This window comes from Lynx canadensis, chromosome A3 (genome assembly GCF_007474595.2).
Source record: "Lynx canadensis isolate LIC74 chromosome A3, mLynCan4.pri.v2, whole genome shotgun sequence".
NCBI classification, from domain to species: Eukaryota; Metazoa; Chordata; class Mammalia; order Carnivora; family Felidae; genus Lynx; species Lynx canadensis.
Window position 1 is genome coordinate 117,428,814 of NC_044305.1, and position 24,569 is coordinate 117,453,382.

Consider the following 24,569-nt stretch of genomic DNA (forward strand, 5'->3'; position numbering starts at 1 on the left):
GGCACCGGGCGGGGGGGGCGGGGGGGGGGGCTCAATCGGTTAAGCGTCCAACTCTTGATTTCGGCTCAGGTCATGATCTCAGGGTTTGTGAGATTGAGCCCGGGGTCGGGCTCTGTGATGACAGCAAGGAACCTGCTTGGGGTTCTCTCTCCCCACCTCTCTCTCTGCCCCTCCCCTGCTCTCTCTCTCTCAAAATAAATAAATAAACAACACCAAAAAAAAAAATACACAAGTTCAGCAACCATGCCCCTCCCTCTAATTCTGACACAATAACGGAGAGGGGCTGGGAGAAGAGAAAGGCAGGGAGGTGTGGAGACGGCAGACCTTTTCAAGGTTCTGGAGGGGTTTGGATGCAGGGTCAGGGCTGGAACCACAGGCTACACTGTGCTGCATTACGTGGGGCCCAAGTGGACAAAGGGGGTAAAAGAGAAGAAGAAATCACACACCATTCCATGGTTTGGAGCCTCAGTTCACACGTCTGGTTCTTCCATTAAAAGCTGGGTGAAGCAGATGTTCAATCCCGGGAATCTGGTGAAAACTGTCTCCTACACTGGGGTGTCGTATCAGCTATCTTTTATCTTCGCCAGCCAGAGTAAAAGAAGTTTTGCAGCATTCCAGGAGACCGTGCTGAGAGCAGTCGCTGTGAAGATGACTTCCTGTGCTGGGGACCATTGCTCTCCCCGCTCGGAGTGGGCATGGGTGCTGCTGGGCCTTCCCGGTCTCCTGTCTCCAAAGCTCTCATTACTCCACGTGCTGCCTCAGCCATGCTGGTCCCCACTTCGTGCGTCTTTGTGAAGCCTTCTCCAAGCTTCCTCAGAATCTTCTTAAGTGTTCCACAGAACTTGGCAGTCTCTATCCCACTGCGGGCTTTCTTGGTCTCACAGACTTCGGCACTAGACAGCGAGCAACTTGACGGCAGGCACCACGGAGTACCATTTCGGACTCCCAAGTCTGAGAGGCTCAGTACCTATTTGTTTACTCTGTGTGGTGGCCACTGAATCTGAACCAAACTGAATAAACCTCTGTCCAAGTCTCAGCTTTTTATAACCCCTAACCATCCTCTGGACTAAAAGTAAACTTCTATCAAGCCACACCTTCACTTGACTATTCTGACTTACACTGAGGCCAGAATCCTGGAGTTGAGCCCGGTCAGCTTTCCCCTGATCTCTGAGCCTTTGCCTAAGCAACAGTTCACCTCTTTGTTATGTGGGGTTCACGCTCTACTCCACTTTCCTCCCCAAAGCTACAAGTTTTAAAAGATTTTGCCTTAACGGCCGTTTCCCCAGGAGATATCCACATTACTAAACCAAGGTGACACAATTCTAGACCAAAGCAAAAATTTTAGTATTTCATTTAGCTTGTACGATTTTATCAGGGACAAAAGTTTGATTTCTATTAAGCTTTGTGATTTACAGCTCTGAGCACAGTTCGGTCATAGACCTCCATCGCCGCTTTTGTGAAAAGTAAACTGGACCAACTATTAGAAAGAATCTCTTGGTCTCCTGCTCATCACATGACACCCTTCCTTCAAAGTAGAATCTTGAAACCTCCACGTTTTCCCAAAAGAATGCTCCCAATTCTGCCTTCTCTTCCCCTCTTAAAATATATTTGTACTATGCTTTCTGTACACTCTCTGCACACATGCCTACTGAAAGTTAATGCCTTTAACGATAGGAATCACCTCCAACATCTACCATGTTCTTAGAACAGGATGAGCGATCATCTAAGATTATTAAATGTTACCGATTAACACAAATGTCATAAGCTATGAGTAATCACCAAGCCCGAGCACACATTTGTGAAGCTTGAAAACCCATTTCAAACCTGCCATTTTCAAAGTGACAAGCAGAATCTTCCAGTATTACATTTTTTAGGTAACCTACAAGGTTGGCTGTTTCCCTTGTAACCAGTGGCCCCAGAAAGGACAGATTTGGGGTGACACGTGCTTTTTGTATTTATCTACAATCTTTTCCAATACCATAGCGTTGTTTCAGTTTCAATATGTTAGTGGAATTCTTGCCGTAAGGGCATGGACATTTACCATACTACCCAAAGTGATCTAGAAATTCAATGCAATTCCTATCAAAATCACAATGGCACTCTTTACAGAAATGTTTTAAAATCCTAAAATTCATATGAAACCACAGAAGACCCTGAATAGTTGAAGCAATCTTGAGCCAGAAGAACAAAGCTGGGGGCATCACACATCCTGATTTCAAAATATATTACAAAGCTCTAGTAATCAAAATAGTATGGTACTAACATAAAAACAGACACATGGACCGATGGAACAGAACAGAGAGCCTAGAAATAAATCCACCCATTTACAGTCAACTGGTCCTTGACAAGGTTACCAACAACATACAACGAGGAAAGGCCAGTCTCTTTAATAAATGCTGCTGGGAAAACTGGACATCCACATGCAGAAGAATGAAATTGGGACTTTTATCAAATCATACACAAAAATCAACTCAAAATGGATTAAAGACCTGAATGTATGACCAGAAAACTGTAAAACTGCTACAAGAAAACATAAGGGAAAATCTTCCTGACACTGGTCTGGGCAATATTTTTAGATGTGACAGCAAAAGCACAGGTAACTAAAGAAAAAATAGACAAGTGGGATTGTATCAGAAAATTAAAAACAGAACTACCACAGGATCCAGCAATCTCACCTCTGCGGATATATGCAAAGGAAATGAAAGCAGTACCTTGAAGAGGGGTCTGCACCCCCATGTTCACTGTAGCATCATTCACATTGGCCAAGACAGACAATCTAAATATCTGTTAATAGGTGAATGGATCAAGCAAATTTAGTATATATATACACACACACACACACACACACACACATACACACAATGGAATATTATTCAGCCTTCGAAAAGAAGGAAATCCTGCCATTTGTGACTAAATGAATGAGCCCCGAGGACACTAGGCTACCTGAAATAAGTCAGATATGGAAAGACAAATATTGCGTGATCTTATATGAGGAATCTAAAATAGTCAAACTCGTAGAGGCAGAAAGTAGAATGGTGGTTGCCAGGGACTAGGGTGGGGAGGGTAGGAAATAGGGAGATGCTGGCCAAAGAGCACAAATCTTCAGTTATGCAAGATAAATAAGTTCTGGAGATCTAATGTACAGCATGGTGATTACAGTTAACAAAAGTATATACTTGAAACCTGCCAGAAGAGTCCATCTTGTGTTCTCACCACACACACACACACACACACACACACACACACACACACAGAAAAAAATGGTAACTGTGGTGTGATGAGTATGTGATCAATTAGCTTGCTTGTGATTTCACAGTGCATATGTATATCTAAACATCAAGTTGTACACCTTAAATATAGCTGACCCCTGAACAACATGGGTTCGAACTGTGTGAATTCACTTATACGCAGATTTTTTTCAATAAATACAGTATAGTACTGCAAATGTACTTTCTCTTATGATTTTCTTAATAACATTTTCTTTTTCTAGCTTAATTTATTATAAGAATACAGTATACAATACATAAAACATACTAAATATGTTAATTGTTTATAACGTCAATAAGGCTTCTGCTCAACAGTAGGCTATTCATTGTTAAGTTCTGGAGGAGTCAAAAGTTCTGCGTGGATTTTTGACCATAGGGGGGGTCAGCACCACTGACCCAACATGGCTCAAGGGTCCAATGTATATGAAACTTTAAATATTCAATTATAGCTCAACCAAGCTGGAAGAAGGGCAGGACATTTAAGAGGCTTGTTTCCTTCACGGTGTATTGACAGGTTGATCTCTCTTTCTTTGAAAAAGGAAACCAGAGGGGTGCCTGGGTGGCTCAGTCGGTTGAGTGTCTGACTTCAGCTCAGGTCATGATCTGGCAGTTCATGAGTTTGGGCCCCGCGTTGGGCTCTGTGCCGACAGCTTGGAACCTGGAGCCTGCTTTGGATTCTATGTCTCCCTCTCTCTCTCTGCCCCTTCCCCAGTCATGCTCTGTCTCTCTCAAAAATAAATAAATCTTAAAAAAATTTTTTTTGATTGGTTTAAAAAAAAAGAAAAAAAGAAAGAAAACCAGGAACTATCTGAGGTCACATCACTGCATTTGGAAGGATGGCTATCCCCATGGGGCCCATATCACGAGAGGAGGAGGTCATGCTGGGGCACTGCCTGGGTAGGGGAGACCTTGAAAGAACGATCTTCCGGATGCAGCAGGAAGTGGCCCCGGTGGCAGGCGGTGGCTCTGGTCCAGCTTGAGGCCCAACCAAATTAAACACATGCAACCACCTTGCGTTTACAAAACGTTAGGTGATGGGTGATGGGTGAAAACTCTAAGCCCCTGGGTCTGTGTTCTTCTGAAGAATTCTATACATGTGAAGTAGCCTCCTTTCATCTCAAACACTATCAGACAAGTTAAGCACTCCACTGCAACCCGGCTGTAGATGGCCATCTTCTATCCTTCCCATCTTTCAACTGGAAAAGCCAAATAAGATGTTCTCCATCCTTTTTTGCACCCGAGGCTCTGGAACATAATGTGTGTACGTTGAGCCCTTATTCGTGCACCCTCTGCACAACAGACTCCCACATCACATCACTGTAAGAATCAAGGGGGCGCCTGTGTAGCTCAGTCAGTTAAGCATCCAGCTCGTGGTTTCGGCTCAGATCATGATCTCACGGTCCGTGAGTTCAAACCCTGCACAGGGCTCAGCACTGACAGTGCCTAACCTGCTTGGGATTCTCTCTCTCTCTCTCTGCCCCTTCCCCATGCTCTCTCTCTCACAAAAGAAATAAACTTTAAAAAATTCTTTTCAATGAATCAAGAAATAATACCATTTTATCATTGTGAAAAATAAAGCAAGGAAGGAAGGCAGAGCAGAAAGGGCTCAGAGTTTGAACACTTGGGACTCATTGAAATCATTCTGCATTTATCACCGGTGGGATCTTAGGCAGGTTACTGCCTCTCTGCTCTCTACTTTCCCATCTGTAGAATGGCAATCATGATTTTTATCTGGTAGGATTGTAAGGAATACATGAGATAATACACATAAGCCGTCTAGTGCAGTGATTATCTCACAGTGAGTGTTCCACAAATGACAATGACTAGTGTTGATTTGAATTGAGGGCCCAGACACTTTCTCTTCCACAGAAACAGCAGAAGGTTATCAACAGACTGAAGGAATAACCATACCATCTGGGTGGACAGCGGGTTGACTCTTTGTTCAGGAGTAGAAGGCAAAGGTGGTTTAGGTACAAGGAAATACACAACCGACAGCAGTGGTGGCCAAGACCCCCTCCACGGCACAAAGGCCACAAAGCAGGTGCCACACACCACCTCCTAAAGGGCTTATTCTTCGGTCTGGCCCTTTCTTAGAGACTTTAATGTTAATTTCTGGAACAGCAGGATATATTGATGATCTTCTCATTTTAAGCTCCATAAGGGAGGGACCACATCTTATTCACGTCCCTGATATAGTGGATGGTCCAAGACGAGGGTTCAATAGTTTTTAATGGAATTAAAATACTGGGTTGAACCCTGTTTTCCAGGGACCGAGTAATGGGAAATAGTATACTTACTACATATAATGCCAAGGCAACATTCCTTCCAGCATTCTGTAATACGTACACTTAGCCAAGTACTGCTAAATACTCTCAGGCTCTGTTAGAGCTTCTAACGTGCTCTTCCTGTAACAAAATGACAACACAAAGAACAAAATCCAAAATATCTCAAGATTCTTTTTATCGGGCAGCCCAGGTTTGTTTTTAATCTTTCCATAGCCTGTGTTCACATCTGTGGCCTCCCGTTCATGGGCTCTGGAGCTATAAATCTAAAAGAAGACAGATAAGGCAGAAACCTTGTTAAACACACTCCCCACCAAGACGACAAACATTCAAACAGGAGTGGCCCGCCTTTATCTGGTCACCACCCAGGTTTGAGTCTGTTGCCCTTCTACAAAGGATTTGCTGTCTGAGAAGTGAACATTTTGCCCGGGAGACCAAAAGTCACTCCCCAGTCAGGTATTTCCCAAAGGAGCTGTACTGTGTGTTCCAGAGTGTGGCTCTTTGGGTTGCTATAAAATGCCTTGATCTTGATCTAGGGTTGGACAGATGGGGTTTTTTTTTGATAACCTCAGTCCATTTCCCTGGAAATGCAGGTATGTTTCCATATACTGACTCCTTCCAGGTGGAGAGAACACAGGATCCCGTCCAGAAGGCAGAGACTGCAAAGGCGAAATGTTCAGAAGAAGAGAAGTGGGAGAGAAAACAACAACCCAGAGGACTGTTCTGGATTGATCATTTACAGACTGTTTGACAGCAGCCAGATAAGGGGTGGATCCTGGCTGGCAACTATTACTGTGGTGCTTCCTTTAGGTCTCTCATTTTAAGATAAAGAAGAGGTGGCATGTTTATTAAGTACTTTGGTTGCCCTGGAAGTTGAGTATGTACCTGTGCCGATAAATGTATGGCAATGACTCCTGCTTGTTACAAGCCTCAGCTTTTGTTTGCTGAAATGCTGGACCTGGTCACATCTTTGTAGGTCTGAGATACTTTTAAAGGAACGGTATTTAGTACATTTAGATACACAAAACTTGCCCTTTGTGGGGAAGGATCAAGGTATAACTTTGCAGGATTTCTCTGCGGGGAGTTATCTCCACAGGAGACATCAAGTCACATTACTCACTGACGAGTATGAAGACCACGGAGTCAGTGGGCGAGCGTGACTGATTTAGTGGGAACTGCAGGGGAAATTCACGAAAACTGCAGGAGAGCAAGACGGGTTCTGAGCTGGGCACCAGGGATCCTCATGGTGATGGGGATGTTCTGCATCTTGACAGTGCCAATGTGAATATCCTGGTTGTTGCTACTGTGCTAAGGTTGTTCAAGATGTCGCCACTGGAGGAAACTGGGTAGAAGGGACACAGGATCTCTCCATATTATTTGTTACACTGATGCGTGACTCTACAATTATCTCAGAACAAGAAGTGTTGAGAAACCATGAAAGACTATGTGGTAGATATGGAGAAGTATAAACAGAACTAGGGAAGGCGGTTTCTCCCTTGTTTTGGAAAACAGGAAAGTGGCGTAAGGCATAGAGGACGGCCCTAGACCCAGACGTGTGACCCAACGCAAACCCTTTACCCTTACCTTCCTCACTTTAAAAACAAGGATAATACTTGCCCTCCTAACTCCATGAGGTTTTGGGAGACTCAAATTAAAGGAGACGATAAATGAGAAAGTACTTTGAAATATTGTGAAGTCTTATACTGGATATTGAAGAGACATTTCTAATAACAACTTGGGAGTGACAGAGGCATTATATAAATCCCACCTAAATTTACAATAGCTGGAAAGCTGTACGTTCTCAGCCTTTGTGTTAACTCAGTAACCATGACTGAGGGGAGGTTAGGAATTGCACATCCGTGGCAACAAGACATCAAAATTTCTTGTTTTAGGTGCAGATAAGGTGTGGCATGTGCTTCTTTTCATGTAAGACGGAGGAAAATTAAGAATATATTCTTATATTTATTTTATCCACCTGAAGAAACTCTGAAAGGCTGAATTGAAAAACTAACAAAAGTGACAAGAATATGTCACACACCTGAAATGACTTTAACACTGTATGTCAATTATACTTCAAAAAGAAGTGATAAGAAGAGAAACGGATTGAGCAGGGGTGAAAGAGAGATTTTTTTCATAGTGTGCATTTTTTTAAAAAATTAGGTGAATATACTGCCTATTCAAACAATAAAATAAAAAATTTTAAAAGGAGGGGGTGCCTGGGTGGCTCAGTTGGTTTGTGGGTTTGGGCCCCGTGTCAGGCTCTGTGCTGACAGCTCAGAGCCTGGAGCCCGCTTCAGATTCTGTGTCTCCCTCGTTCTCCGCCCCTCCCCCGCTAGCTCTCTATCTCTCTGTCTCTCTCAAAAATAAACATTAAAAAAAATTTTAAAGGGAAGATTCTTAGGGAGAGTCCCTCTATTTTGTGTGTGGGAGGGACACTTTTGGTTTTTCTTGAAGCCTTAGTAGTTCCAGGAGTGTTAGGGTGGCTGAGTGTTATCACTGAAGGGTGTGTGTATGTGCGTGTGTGCAAGAACAAGCCTGCACATGCTTGAAAATTTTGGCCAAGCCCTACCTGCTTCCTGTTCTCCCAAACTGGAAATACCCAAGGATCGTGGAAGGTGAATCACCACAGCAGCTACCCCCTGCTTTCCAATTGTGTGTCCCTTAGCTCACTTTAAGAACCACCAATTTTGGGGCGCCTGGGTGGCGCAGTCGGTTAAGCGTCCGACTTCAGCCAGGTCATGATCTCGCGGTCCATGAGTTCGAGCCCCGCGTCGGGCTCTGGGCTGATGGCTCAGAGCCTGGAGCCTGCTTCCGATTCTGTGTCTCCCTCTCTCTCTGCGCCTCCCCCGTTCATGCTCTGTCTCTCTCTGTCCCAAAAAAAAATAAACGTTGAAAAAAAAAAATTTTAAAGAACCACCAATTTAATTATATTATTACCTTACATGGGGAGATTGAAGCGGACCTAGCTCACTGGACAGGACAAAATGGGGTCCGAAATAGACACTGAGGTCTTCACCCCCACTTCTGCACTACAGCCACTGGCCAGTACTGCCTTGGTTCCTACGTGGCTTAAAAAAACTAACGTTCTCAAGGTACCAAAGTGAAATCTGGGTTGTTTCGAAGTACTTTGTAGTTGTTAAAATCACCACATTTGGAAAACTGCAATCAAGAAGCCACTCTTTCTGACTGTGTTGGTTTTCTGCAGCCCCCATGATCTCTGGAATAATGGAAACAGTGAATGATGCTGGAGTAAACGGTCTCTGAACGTTACAGCATACAGTCTCTTTTTGTTTACTCTCTGTGGAGTCCACGGAGTCTTCGATCTTGGGCTGTTCATCTCCCAGAATAATGGGTCTTTTGAAGTATTCCGTCCTCTTGGGTGGAGGCCAGCTGAGCATGTTTTCATCTTCTTGTAAATACAGTGTTCAAGTGCTTCCCATCAAATAGGTTCTACCTTCTCATTGACCGACTGTGGTGGAACAGTCTGAACTGAGGGTTCTGGCCCACTCTATTCTTCCGACATAAAACAAAGGCTATGCACCATTTGGAGATGCTTTGTTCAGACCACAGTTCATTTCTGAGGTCTCAATCAAACAAGAGCTTAAGGATAAACTTTGCAAATTCTTTTTAATTTGTCTGACACAGAAGACAGTTTACAATACATGTGAGGTTTCCAAGCTGCAGCCAAATGAAAAATAGGAAATTTAAGCATAGCTAAAGAGATTTTTCTTTAAAGACAATGTTCACTGGGAAAAGCCTCCTGGAATCTGAGTACACTAGACTGTAAGTTTCTTTAGAAAAAGAACATGTCCCATTCGGCCCTATATCTTTAGTATTCAGCATGGTGCCTGGCACAAAGAATATGCTTAAATGCTCATTGGAGTCAAATGCACCTGTCACCTGGGAGTACATAAAAAGGCAAACCCCATTCCTACAAATGTTCAGGACTATAAAGCTGAATGAGACTCTGCGTCTAACTTGAAAGGCTAACTGGGTAAATGCAAGGAACTAAATTTGTCTCTTCACTGGGAAACAAACCGGGTGGGAACAATGGTTTAGGTCAGAAATTGCAGGGGTTGTTTAAAAAGTGAGTGTTAGTTCCCTGGCCTCAATCACACTCAGATTCCTTTCTGCAATTATCTTCACTAGGCTCACCTGTATGCAAAGTTTGCTGATTGCTGGCAGGCACTATGGTTTCCCTGGAGACAGGGAATCCTAATCCACCTTTTCAACACCCCGGAGAGCTCAAAAGACTCAGAGTACAAAGAGACAGATTCACAGCTGGGCACATCAGAAGTAACACCGGGAGAACCCTGTAGGACCTCGTGTGCAGAAAGGAACTAGGAATTAGGATCCCTCCCCATCATGTAGACTGGTCGTATGCCTATCTAGGGTCTTCTAATTGTTTTAGAAAACGCAATATAGTGTCCCACCATTTCCCCACTTCTTTCAAATCATGGCATCATCAGAGAAATGGTGTGATGTTTTGGCACGCTGGGAAAAATGCGTGAGGCCAGCAGAGGTTGCCGACATGGGATCCAGCTTCCATAAGAACTACAGTGATTAGTAGCCTCTTCCCAAGCCAGTGGTGTGCCCCAGCACGTAGACTGGGAAGCTCTAGTGAACTGTTGAGAATGAGAGTTTGGAATGAAAAGGTCTTCGTTCCAATGCTGTTTCCTTCAACTACTAGCTATGGGACACCTGGCAACTAGTTTCCTTTAGTGTAAAATAGGGATCTGTTTTATAGGGCGGCTGAGAGAATTCTATGGAATTATGAATGTACTTAACACAGTAATTTGCACACAATGATCACTCAGCAAATAATATATTCAACAATGGCATTACTATTATTATTGTTACCTATTATTTATTAGAGGTCACTTCTTATCACCAGTAACCTCTGACTGACAATGAATTAGAGAAAAACACCAGGTTGACTGAGACTGACGAAAGTTTGCCAATAAGATGACTACCTACAGAGGCGCCTGGGTGGCGCAGTCGGTTAAGCGTCCGACTTCAGCCAGGTCACGATCTCGCGGTCCATGAGTTCGAGCCCCGTGTCAGGCTTTGGGCTGATGGCTCAGAGCCTGGAGCCTGTTTCGGATTCTGTGTCTCCCTCTCTCTCTGCCCCTCCCCCGTTCATGCTCTGTCTCTCTCTGTCCCAAAAATAAATAAACGTTGAAAAAAAAAATTTAAGATGCCTGCCTACAAATGAATTGTGTCTTTTTTTTTTATTGTGGTAAAGTATACAGTAACATAAAAATTACTATTTAAACCTTTTTTTTTTTAATTTTTTTTTTCAACGTTTATTTATTTTTGGGACAGAGAGAGACAGAGCATGAACGGGGGAGGGACAGAGAGAGAGGGAGACACAGAATCGGAAACAGGCTCCAGGCTCCGAGCCGTCAGCCCAGAGCCTGACGCGGGGCTCGAACTCCCGGACCGCGAGATCATGACCTGGCTGAAGTCGGACGCTTAACCGACTGTGCCACCCAGGCGCCCCTATTTAAACCATTTTTAAGTGTACAGTTGAGAAGTATTAAGTACATTCCTTTGTTGTGCAACCATCACCATCATCTATCTCCAGAACTGTCTCATCTTCCCAAACGGAAACTCTGTCCCCATGAACCAACAATTCCCCACTCCTTGTCTCCTCAGCCCCTAGTCACCTCTATTCTACTTTCTGTCTCTATGAATTTCACTACTCTAGGTACCTCAAATACGTGGAATCACACAGTGTTTGTCCTTTTATGACGTGTTTTGACATTCCCTTTGCCCTCACCTGACTGAAGGCAATGGCTTAACTTTAGCCAAGCGTCATTCTCAGTCCAGAAGCCCAAAAGCCTCTTTCAGGACATCCTAGGTCAGGCCATGTCAAGAATCTGAACCATATTTATGGGAGGAAAACTATATCAATAAGGTCCAAGTTCCAAACCAGATCCTGTCCACCGTGAAGCATGACTGAATCCTTTCATTAAAGGTTCAGTTGGGCCAAATAGTTCTGAATCATCTGAACTGGGGATGGCTGGGGGTTTGTACAGACTCCAGGAATAGACTCCAGGCCAATAAGCTGTTTGATGACAGCCTCTACCACACATTTGTTCTGTGTGAATGTTCATTCACTCATTCTTCGCTTGGATTTCCATTGGCTCATAAAACTCAACGTATCCCAAACTGGGCTCAACATTTCCAAATCTGTTCCTCCTAATGCAGTCCCTACTTCAAATGATGGCATCATTAGCAGTCTGGATGCCTAATCAACAAACCTGGGAATCATCCTAATTTTCCTTTAGACCTTCACCTTGGTTGGGATCAATCACTAAATTTTGCCAGTTCCACTTCCAAAGTATTTCTTGAAACAGTTCCTTTCCCTCCATCCCTGTTATGATTGTTCTCATTCAGGTCTAATCATCTTTTGCCTAAAATCTCTTTTTAGGTGTCCTGGTCCCCATTCCAAATCATCTTCAACGTAATACCAAAATAGTCCCTTTCTTTAAAAAGCAAATTATGCCACTTCTCTACTGAGCACACTTCAATAACTCCTAGCTATCCTCAGGAGAGAGTCCATATTCATTAGCCTGGTATACAACTCTCTGAGTTCTGGTCTCTGACTGCCTCTAACTCAATCTCTCACAACTCCCCAGGATCCAATACACATTTGAGAAATTCTAAACGGCTTACTTCTCCTCACTCTGTTTCTCCCCTCGGTGCATTTGTTGATGCGAGCCCCTTGCCTGAAATGCTCTTGCAGCCCTCCTGTGCTACTGGGCTGGGTGCCCCTTCTCTGTGTTCCCATAACACCTGGTGGTTGCCTAGCATTACATTTGAAATGTTGCATTGTTGTTTTTCTATGTTCATCTTCCTTAATAGACTGTGAGGCATTTTAGAGTGGGTGGCATTCCTCTTGTTATCCCTTGAGTCTTGACTGCCTCAACCAGAGCAGGTACTCAACATATGGTACATGAAGAATTAAATCAACAAATTATTGCATAGGTCAGATCTGGAGGCCACTGGAAGGAAGGAAGGAAGGAAGGAAAAGAGGGAGGGAGGGAGGGAGGAACAAAGGAAGGAAGGAAGGAAGGGAGGAAGGAAGGGGGGGTAGGAAGGAAATACATGTTGGAAAGGAAGAAGTAAAACCGTTTTTTTTTAAATTTTTTTTTTTAACGTTTATTTATTTTTGAGACAGAGAGAGACAGAGCATGAACAGGGGAGGAGCAGAGAGAGAGGGAGACACAGAATCCGAAACAGGCTCCAGACTCTGAGCTGTCAGCACAGAGCCCGACGCGGGGCTCGAACTCACGGACTGTGAGATCGTGACCTGAGCTGAAGTCGGACACTTAACCGACTGAGCCACCCAGGCACCCCAGTAAAACCGTTTTTATTTGCAGATGACATGATCATGTAAATAAAAATTCTAAGAAATCCACTAAAGGTCAATATGCAAAAATCAGTGGTATTTCTATATACTAACAATAAACAAGTAGAAAATGAAAAATTTTAAAAGAACTCCATTCATAATAGCTTAAAATATACTTAGGAATTAATTTAACAAGAGATGTATAAGACCTGCATACTGAAAACTATAAAACACTGCTATGGGAAACTAAAGAAGATCTAAATAAATGAGAACATAAAACATGTTCATGAATCGGGGGATTCAATATTTCTAACATGGCAATTCCCTCCAAATTGAGTCACAGTTTGAATGCAATCTTAATCAAGTTTTTAGTGAAAATAATTGACAACCTAATTAAAATGTATATGGAAAGGCAAAGGACCTAAACAGAGAAAACAATTCCAAATAAATATTCGTAAGATTAAAGGACTTATACTCTCTGAATTCAAGACTTACTATAAAGTGAAGGCACAGACATGCAGATCAATGGAGCAGAGTATAGGTACAGAAACAGATCTACACTTATATGTTCAGCTGATTTTTGACAAAGGTGCCAAGGTAATTCAAAGAGGAAAGGATAGTCTTTTCAACAAATGGTGCAGGAACAAATGGATATTAGCATAGAAAAAATATATAAACCATTATATATTACCTTACCTCACACCATACACAAAAATACCTCCCTTACCTCACACCATACACAAAAATTAACTTGAAATGGACCAGAGACCTACATTTAAGAGCTAAAACTATGAACGTACAGAAGAAAACAACATAGAAATTCTTCCTGAACTAGATTAGGCAAAAATATCTCAAGCAGGACACTAAAAGTACAGCCTGTAAGAATGCAAAGTGGTGCAGCCACTGTGGAAAACATTATGGAGTTTCCTCAGAAAATTAAAAACAGAATTATCATATGATCCAACAATTCCACTATTGGTATGTACCCAAAGAATACGGAAACACTAATTCAAAAAGATATATGCACCCCTATGTTTACTGCAGTATTATTTACAATAGCCAAATTATGGAAGCAGCCCAAGTGCCCATCGATAGATGAATGGATAAAGATGTAACACACACACACACACACACACACACACACACACACACACACACACACTGGAATACTACTCAGCCATAAAAAAGAATGAAATCTTGCCATGTGTAACAACATGGATGGATCTAGAGTATATAATGCTAAGTGAAATAAGTCAGTCAGAGAAAGATAAATACCATATGATTTCATTCATATGTGGAATTAAGAAAACAAAAAAGAAACAAACCAATAAACAGACTCTTAAAGTATAAGTTACCAGATGGGAGATGGGTTGGGGTGGGGGGGGGGGGGGGGGATGAGTGAAACAGGTGCAGGGTATTAAGAGTACACTTATCACGATGAGCACTGAGTAATGTACAGAATTGTTGAATCACTATATTATACACCTGAAACTAATATAACATGATATGTTAACTATACTGGAATTAAAAATTTTTTAAAAAGTACATCCATAAATAAAAAAGTGACAAAATGAACTTCATCAAAATTAAAACTTTTTGCTCTTTGGAAAAAAACAGTTGAGAAAATGAAAAGGCAAGCCACAGGCTGGAAAAAAAATGTGTAGAGCATATAACTGACAAAGGGCTGGCATCTAATATGTATAAAGAATTCATGACTCAAATAGAAGATAACAACCCATTTAAAATCAGGAAAAAGATTTGAACAGACATTTCACAAAATAACTTACTTGGCAAATAAGCACATGAAAAGGTGGTGCCCAACATCACTAGTCATGAGTGATGTTGAGCCATAGTTTCATTGTACATTAAAACCACAATGAGATAATACTACGTACCTTACAATGGCTGAAATTAAAAGGATTGATAATGGCAAGGGCTGGAGAGGATGTGGAAGAACCAGAACTCTCATATGTTGTTAGTGAGAATGTAACAAGTTACCGCCCTCTGAAAAGCAATATAGTACTACAAAACTGAGTTAAACACATATTTACTATATGATCCAGTATTCTTTTTACCCAAGAGAAACAAAATATTATGTCCACACAAAGACTTGCACTTAAATTATGTTCATAGGAGTATTCTTTTTTTTTAGTGTTGATTTTTTTGAGAGAGAGAGAGAGAGAGAGAGAGAGAGAACATGAGCAGGGGGAGGGGCAGAGAGAGAGGGAGAAGAGAAACCCAAGCAGGCTCCACACAGCACAGAGCCTGATGTGGGGCTCAATCTCATGAAGTACGAGATTGTGACCTGAGCCAAAAATCTAGAGTTGGACCCTCAACTGACTGAGCCAGAAGCATTGTTCTTACTGGCCAGAAACCGGAAACACATAAAATGTCCACTGCATGGTAAATGGATAAATAGTAGAATGGGAAAATGGAATACTACTCAGCAATAAACAAGAATGAAGTACCGGCACATGCACAACATGGATGGATCTCAAAAACATTACGTTAAGTGAAAGCGGTCAAATACAACTTGATTCCATTTTTATGAACTCTATACATTCTATGAAAGAATAAGCTACAGTAACAGAAAATGGTCAGTGACTACCTGGGGCTGAAGGTCAACAGGGGGGATCCGCTGCACAAACGTTTTAAAGATGAAACACTTTTTAGGGTGATGAAAAATGTGTCACGTCCTGACTGTGGCGCTAGTTCTGCGTCTCTATGTGGTTGCCAAAATTTATTATTCACTTAATAAGGGTGAGTTCTACTGTAAGTTATAGTAAAGTTATAGTAAGTGATACCTCAGAAAAGACAGGGAAAAAATGTCTCATGGACTTATGAGAGTTGAACCTGTGTTTATCAGGGAGCATATAATATGCAAAAGACAGGTCATTAATCCTTAAATCTGAGCACTGTTTTCCGGTATTTTCCTTATGTTGAACAGTTCTTCAGGCCAGCGTTCACACATATTGCTGCAAAAGTATTTCCCTTGCCTAGGAGGCTTAGAATTCAGCCATTCAAACATAGGAAAAATACTTAATTGGATTGCAGAAACCTGGCTTCTAGTCCTATTCTCCCCTGACGTTATGCATGGCTGAGGGTGAGGTACTCAGACACATCTGAGCTCTGTAACACGGAGTTTTCCGAGATTCTCAGTCAGAGATCTGTACACCTCCCTTCACCTCCCACTCCGCAAGGTCTTGGATCGAATTTGGGTATCTGGGAACTTGCACAGGAAGAATGTGGATCTCTACACTCACTGCCTTGAACTGAAATTTAGCGTTTCCTCCAGTTATGAATGCAGGTAACAATCTACAGCAGTATTAGCAGTACCTTGCCTTTGTTGTCATAAGACATTGCAGATACTTTTATAGCACATGGCAGGTGTTGCCCAGATCTTAAAGTGTTCTTCAATGCTCATCACTATTTCCAAATTACAAGGGTTATTAGATTTGCCACTGGATATTGTTATTTAAGGTTGTTATCAAAGAAGCTCATATTCTGTGTCATACGTTTTTAAGTGTATGATTAAATCACTTTTAATGACTTGATAATATTTTTTAATAGAATCAGCTTCCTTTGCAGTACTATATATTTTATTTTATACATTTTAAAACACTGTTTGAAGAATGGATCCACAGGGTTTTTCAAAGGGGTCTTTGGCACAAAAATGTTAAAAGTCCCTCCCTGGGCTAGATGATCTCTAACCATTCGTTCTAGTGCTAAGAATTCTATTCAAAACTGACAGAGAGACTCAATGACTCATATTCTAAATGCGATAATTAAAAGCACTTTGAAACGAAGGTGATAAGCAAACGTCAGACCTTATCTTCTACAGGCCCATGGGTGAAGTGATGTTTTAATAATTTCACTCCATATTTTCTTAGCTAAATTATGGGGAAAGAAAATGGGTGGTGATATCCATTATTTGGGTCCACATCTCTTCTTTTCCAGGGATTTTCAAGATTCATGGGTCCTGACTTATTTGGATTCTAATTTGAACAAACCAATTGGAAAAGAAAAAAAAAACATATATGAGACAAATGGGGAAATTTGAACACAGACTGTTATTAGATGATATTAAACAACATTATAATTTGTTACTGTATTGTAACATTCTAATATTGTTGTTTTGGATACATCTTCTCAAAACTCCTGGGGCACCTGGGTGGCTCAGTTGGGCATCTGACTCGATTTAGGCTCAGGTCATGACCTCATGGTTCCTGAGTTCAAGCCCCGCATCGGGCTGTGTGCTGACAGTGAGGAGCCTGCGTGGTATTCTCTCTCCCTCTCTCTCTCTGCCCCTCCCCTGCTTGTGCTCTCTCTGTCTCTCTAAAAATAAATAAATAAACTTAAAAAACAATTTTTAAAAAATCCTTAACTGTTCGAGATACACACTGAAGTATTTATAGGTGAAATGATATTTCACATTTGCTTCAAAATATTCCAGAAAAAAATTTTAAATTAAATTAAAAAGGAGGAAGGGATCAATGAAACAAATAGACAAAGATGCAACATGGGTGATGGGCACATAGGGGTTTATGATATTTTTCTATTTTTGTGTTTGAAATTTTTTTAATGTTTATTTTTGAGAGAGAGAGTGTGTGTGTGTGTGGGTGTGTGTGTGAGCAGGGGAGGAGCAGAGAGAGAGGGAGACACAGAATCTGAAGCAGGATCCAGGCTCTGAGCTATCAGCACACAGATGTGAGGCCTGAACTCAGAAACTGCAAGATCATGACCTGAGCCAAAGTCGGATGCTTAACTGACTGAGCCACCCAGGTGCTCCTGTGTTTGAAATTTTTATAATAAAAAGGTTTTTTTCTAAGTTTATTTATTTATTTTGAGAGAGACAGAGACAGCATGAGTGGGGGAGGGCAGAGAGAGAGGGAGACAGAGAACCCTAAGCAGGCTCAGCGCTGCCAACGCAGAGCCCGACATGGGGCTCGAGCTTAAAAACCCGTGGGATCATGACCTGAGCTGAAACCAAGAGTCAGAAGCTTAACTGACTGAGCCACCCAGGTGCCCCAAAAGTGTTTTTTAAAAGAAGATTCAGGGGCGCCTGGGTGGCGCAGTCGGTTAAGCGTCCGACTTCAGCCAGGTCACGATCTCGCGGTCCGGGAGTTCGAGCCCCGCGTCGGGCTCTGGGCTGATGGCTCAGAGCCTGGAGCCTGTTTCCGATTCTGTGTCTCCCTCTCTCTGACCCTCCCCCGTTCATGCTCTGTCTCTCTCTGTCCCAAAAATAAATAAATGTTGAAAAAAAAAAAAAAAGAAGATTCATAAGCCATCAGGATAAATCCTGGCCACAGGAATGTTTGGATTGTACTCTGTTTAAAAAAAGAAACAAAAATCCTGCAAAGGAGCATGGAGTTCCTATCACTCCTTCTTGTCTTAGAACCTGAGCTGCTCTCACACTTCCAGTGCCCATTTGGCTCCAACCTTGTAGGTTTGCATTTGCAGCACTTTGTATAAGCAGCCATTATAACTGACCGCATTAATTATATCTAAAAGCAGGTTAAATCTAGTCTTTGATAGCCAATAGCCGGTTAATTCTCTAATTAACTCATTAGTTATGTCTTTCTATAGCCACAGAGTGAAACCCTACTCAAGCCGGCATGTTTGCGCCACTGGCCAGGGGTTTATAGCTGGACAAACTGTCATCACCACTGAGGAGCAACACCAGCTTGCTGCCTTGCTGACTTCAGATCGGTACTGTCTTTGGTGCGATGTCCACTGTCTACATGTATCTCCCCATGCCTGGGTGAACACTTCTGTTCCTGGGGCTTACAGGGTCTCTGGGAAGCTCCAAAAGCTTTCAAAATTCAACACATACTTGGGGATACTGCCAACCAATCATCTAAAATAGTACAGTAATGCAGTCTAGCACGTGGGCTCTGGAATCAATGCCTGGATTTCAAACCCTAGCTCTGTCACAGTGAGTGTATTTACTCCTTCTGTGCCACAGTTTTGTCATTTGTAAAATGCAGTAATACTTGTAATTATCCTCAGAACAGTGTTATGTGGATTAAGCCACATAATACCATATATGCAAAACACTGAGAGAAGTGTCTGGAGCATGGTATATGCTCAACACTTGCTAACTGTTATTACTGTAAATATTATCTTTAACAACAGCAAAAGTTTTACCCCCAAAATAATGCCCCTGTTTCACCAATGTCAGTAATACTTTAAAATTAATTCTAAGAAAAGATGATACTGAGCTGGATCAATACTCTAAAAGTTATTCTTTGTAAACCACTTCCTTTCACTGAGTTACATGCCTTCTTGGGTTACCATGTGTTCATTTCAAAGCAGCTGCATACAATTTTAAGTCAAAATCACTGAATTTTAATGCCCTTTCTCTGACTGGATAAACTCACCTTAGCAATTACTTTAATCCAACAATTACAACTGAGAGGACTCACACAATATATATGAGAGAGAATAGGGAAAGAAATCACCGCATGGTGATCGTGCATCCGATTTCAACCTCCTTCCTTACGAGAAGTCCTTCAAGGTCATTAAAAAGGAGTCACATAAATCCGAGGTATTAGAATGAAAAGGATATTCCCAAGAATATTTTAAAGATTAATGAAATAAATGCTCAAACCAGAGCCAGAAATTACAGAAAAAGACTTTTCTAGAAAGAAGTAGACTCTGAAGATGAAACCGGACTTTCAATTTGAATCAAAATGGTGACAGTGGTCGCTAAAGTTCTAGAGTTTTCAGGTTGTAAACTGTGAACAGGGTGTGCTTCTGTATATAATCAAAAGATGAAAACCGCTTTACCCACCACAGCTAACCACTTTCAAGGAAGTCCGGGAAAAAAATTAACCAAAATGTTTAAAGTATCTGAAGGACTAATAGTTCTCTTAATCAAAGCAAAAAGGCATTTAGAAAGTAGATTTTCTTTTATCTTTTTCCATATTCTTTTATCTCTTTGAACAATAGAGACCTGATTAATTTTACTTTTTATTCATAATCAATTTTAGCTCCTGCTACTTTGATAGCTATCATTCCTACTAGAAATGAGAAAATTAAGCCACAAATCTTCATAGATGCCTCATCTGAGGTAATCATATTAATTCTACAATAATATTACACTTTCTCTAGATTCACTTTGAAATGAATTCTAACACTGAAATGAATTCTAACATTGTGGTTCCAATTTTAATCACTTTAGTGATTCTGATTTGTTCTTCAATCTATTTATTTATATAACAATGTGACTTGTATCCAAAAAGTAAGCAAGTTTTGAAAAACCGCACGATGTTGGTTTTTACCGAATTAGTAGCCATCTCGCTTGTCGCTATAAAGACACGATGTTGATTCTGTGGCGAGGACATGAGCCCACCCCACTTTGCCGAGGAACTAGTCTTTCCCGACCGGCCTAACACCACCTTCCCTCGGTCTCTTTTGCAGCCCCCTGCTTTGTTCCGTTATATCACTTGTCAGCCTTTGAAATTTATACAGTTGATAGTTTTAGTTCTTTATTGTCTGTCTCTCTCACCAGACTTGATTAGGGAGGGTCTCTCTTTTTCTACATCTCTCTCTTACGTATAAAACGTATGAAGCTCTCTCCCTGCCCGCTCTTTGTGCCTGGCATATGGTAGGCACGCTCACAAGCTAGTTGTCTTAAAAAGATACACCACTGTGATTCACCATTATCTGACCTCCTTTCTCATCAACCAGACCAGGGGTTGCACACATTTTTGGTACAGGGTCAACGAGTCAATATTTTACCACCTCTGTTGCCTATTCTTTCTCCTCCCACTTCCAATAACTCTTTAAAAACACAAAAACCACTTTTAGCTTAGGGCCGTATGAAAACAGGCTGAGGGTGGGATTTGGCCTGCAGGGTAGCATTTGCCAACTCTTATGCCAGGCTCTAAGTGTCTTAAGAGCAAGCCTGAGTTATGGACCCATTTCTGTCCCCTGGGACCTATCATAGTCCTAAGCTCATACAGGTTCTCAATAAACCCAGAACTCAGTTGCATTGGGTTAAAGTGATTAGGTCAGGGGCAGAGAAGATAAAAAATTAAATGGAACAGCCCAAATGGTCAGATTTAGAGCAACAGATATTTTGCCACGGAGACCTGGCTTGCGGTCCAGGCCGGATGACTCAAAGGGTCGCTTACCAAGGATTTACGGCTAATGAGAAAAGACAGCTTCTCATACGATCACACGCTCCCTCGCTTGCCTTGGGAGTCACAGACCTCAATACCCCCCACTTCCGAGCAGCGATCCTACTACCGTGGGCCGGTGCCTCCTCTCATATCTACTTAGAGTGCCACTGCCTGGGACCATGAAGAAGAGCTGATGTTTTTCCCAGTGGTTGCTTTTATCCTGTGTTACCGTGCTTTGCTGTCTGGTTCTCTTGTCACCCAGCATTCTCAGAAGGTGCTGGCTTAAAGGTGACATGTCCTTCCAGAGCTCGGCAAACACGGAATTACCTCCATAACCACTACAGATAATTCTCACATGTTGGCTGGGAAACCTTCCTGAACACAGTTTTTGGATGGGAGCACTCCCTGATTCTTGCATGGTTCCAAGTCTTGCAGTATGTTGATATGGATGAAGGAAGGAAAGGAAGAAGGAAGAAGTGGACAAAAACTCTCCACAGCCATGATCATGGCCCCGTCCCCACTCCTGAAACCGTCAGAATGCTGGGAGGTTGCAGAGGCTCCTGAGAGAACCCAGAATATGTACAATGTTTTCCCCGAGGACATTCTTGCTTCCGCACACTCTAGCAAAGTGTGAGGTCAGAGCCGCCTGCCTCGAGAGAGAAGTGCCTCTTTCCTCTGGCATCCAAAATGCTCAGAATTATTACCAGCACCTGCCCTAGTGACCGAGTTCTTCCCGGGCCTGGGAAAGGGGGAGAAAGGAAGGAGAGCAGGGATGTCATCCGGTGTCCTGACAGGTGCTCACCCTCCATGGAGCAGCGGGGCCAGCCATGGAAGACTGGCTCCATCCCTAGGCACTTCCTTCCTTGTTCATGTTCTTGAGATCTCAGAATAATTCACTGCAATGTTCTTTCAGTAAGTCTCTGCCACCCTGTATTCGCTTCCCTGTCTTCACGGAAAGAAAAAAGGGAACAAGTGGCCCCTTGGGTGCTGTAACCAAGCAGGCAGACACTGAAAAAAGGTGAGTGTCAGATGCTTAACTGCGTGACAGAACAAAACACATTGTCCAACCAAGCTTCACTTTGATGCAGCAAGTCCTACGTTTGTTTTAGACACAAGAAAGAAGCAGAAGGGTGAGAATAATATATGTAAAGGCAGGCTGCGTGTTGATGATGGAGCAGGAAACAGCATCTAGCCCCATGATTCACAGACGAGGTCATATCCGCCAAGGAGCCACGAGTGCAGGCAGTAATGCTAAGAGACAAGGGGCAAGCAGCCTGGGGAGGAAGAGAGTAACGGCCTGAGGAAAACACTCCGGAAAAAGTAAATTAAACGAATCCCAAAGCCCTAGTAGCTGTTGTAAAGAGTGCCTGTGGGTTCTACATTTCTGAAGAAGAGAACCACAACTAAGTGGAAATGTGACTCTGGGACTTCATGTTGCACATCTGACTTGGAAAAGCGAAGACAGGAAGGTGGAGAAGGAGCTGTAAGAAACACCGGACCCGCGGTACCAGGGGAAATATTCTTTGGGGAACAGACCTTCCAAAGGAACAGGAACCGCTCTAACACCACGTGTACAGATGAGGGAGGGCAGGAGCTGGCAGGTGAGTTCTCCCTCAGCCCCGTGCAGCCCTCCTGCTCGCCGCCACCAGAAGAGTCATTGTTGAGTCGCATGCGGAAGACACAGGTGAGAATGAACAATGGCAAGAGTATCTTTTGTCCCTTTATATCTGATAGGATCTGACATCAAGATTTTGGGAAGTAGAATCATGGCTGGAAAACCGAAATAAGTTTCATTTAAAGAGCTGAGATTTCATGCCACTGCCGTTGAGCATTCCTCTAATTTCATGTTTGCAATTATCCTTCTGTGCGTCCCTCCTTCTGTGTTCTTTTCTCACAGCCACTCTGGGTGGCTTTCTGACTATCACCACCACCATTCAAGGCAGGGTACAGGCCCCTCTTGCTGGGCTGGGCTAGGGGAACTGCGCCAACCAAATCACCCAGGCACCTGTCCAGGGTCATGAGAGACGAACCAAGAACGTAATCAGGATCTGGGGTCAGGTTACCAGGCTAGAAGCAGACTCGCTGGGATCAAGATGGTGTGCAAAGTGAATGTGGCAAATAGGAAATGGGATCTCACAAGGGAATTAGGACTCAGAATGAAAAAAACAAAACGGCAACACATAAGGTGAGAACCAAAAGTGGTGGCTGGAAGAACCAGTAGGGCCACGTAAGATGACCAGCAGAGAGGAGATTGCCAGGAGGCCTTGACTGTGAGGCTTCCTCTTCCACCTGGCCCTGTATTACGGGTTAAGCTCCATATGCGAATGTCTCCACAGGACTTAACAACCAGATCCCCAGGGTACATATGAGGAAACGAAAGCAGAGGGAGGCTCGTCCCAGTGATCTGAACATCATGTAACTAGTTGGAGGAACACCCAAGATTAAAATCTCTTTTTATCTGTGCATAGAATGAATACACTGCGATATGCTTGCATTCCTCAGGTGCATTTAAAGAGATGATCCCAATGCAGGACTAGCTATAGAGTAGAAGCCCAATGTGAAGCACTTCATGACGAGGTGTTTATCATTGGGAAACACCTCAAAATCAGAGCCAAGGCTCAGTTATCTCTATGCAGATTATACCATGGTATTCGAGGCTTTCTGTCTCTGTCTCTTACTGTCTGTTGGTGTGAAATGGGGTAAGACAAAGGAATTTAAAAACTATTTTTTAGTCTAAGCAAATCGCAACCAAGAATGTCCGTCTGCTGGGGAAACAAAAATCCCCAAGTCAATGGCTTTATATTGTCTGATGGCCTGGTTAAATAGGGCCAAGGCTCCTCTTCCTGGAATAGTTTATTAAGGTCTAGGGTAGTTTTATCCACTGAATGAAGTCAAGCCAAGCCCGCTGCTTTTCTGTAATTTGATTTGCGAGAGCTGGAACTACGTGTCTTCGGCTTAAAGACTGGGCATTTTGCAGAGCAAACCTGGCACCATGGGTTAATAATTTTTATATAACCAAAAATAAATGAGAGAGACTTCAAATTATCCATCAGGAGAAAGGTGGACCAAAGTTTACTGACTCGCTGATTAATGTAACACAATAAGCATTTAAATATGCCTATCTGTGGAATAAAAATGAAAAGTGACACCGGGGATACATTCCAACTTGTCTCACCTTTTACATATCTATTATGTGTTATCAAAGATGTAGTCTTTTCCCTTAACAAGGATGATAACCACATGACCAAAACAAGTATGTTTTGAATAATCCTGAAAGTTTTGGAACTTCATGCTGGAAAGATGCTTTGAAATAGGAATCTGGAACCCTGAGTTCTTAAACTCCGGGTTTCTCAAACTCAGCACTATTGACAGTTTATACCCAAATGATTTTGTTGTTGTTGGAGTGCTGTTCTGTGCATTGTAGGATGTTTAGGCAACCTCCCAGCTCTCTACCCACGAAATGCCAGTAGCAACAACCACCATCCCCACTCCCCTCCTGCTCAATCGTGACAATCAAAAATGTCTACGGACACCGCCA

At 42.5% G+C, this 24,569-nt stretch overlaps 1 protein-coding gene across 2 annotated transcripts in view; it reads right to left on the reverse strand.

The window, feature by feature from the left end:
- Nucleotides 1-24,569, reverse strand: part of BABAM2 (BRISC and BRCA1 A complex member 2) — a 397,923-nt gene that overhangs the window by 57,586 nt on the left and 315,768 nt on the right. The window lies entirely within an intron of this gene.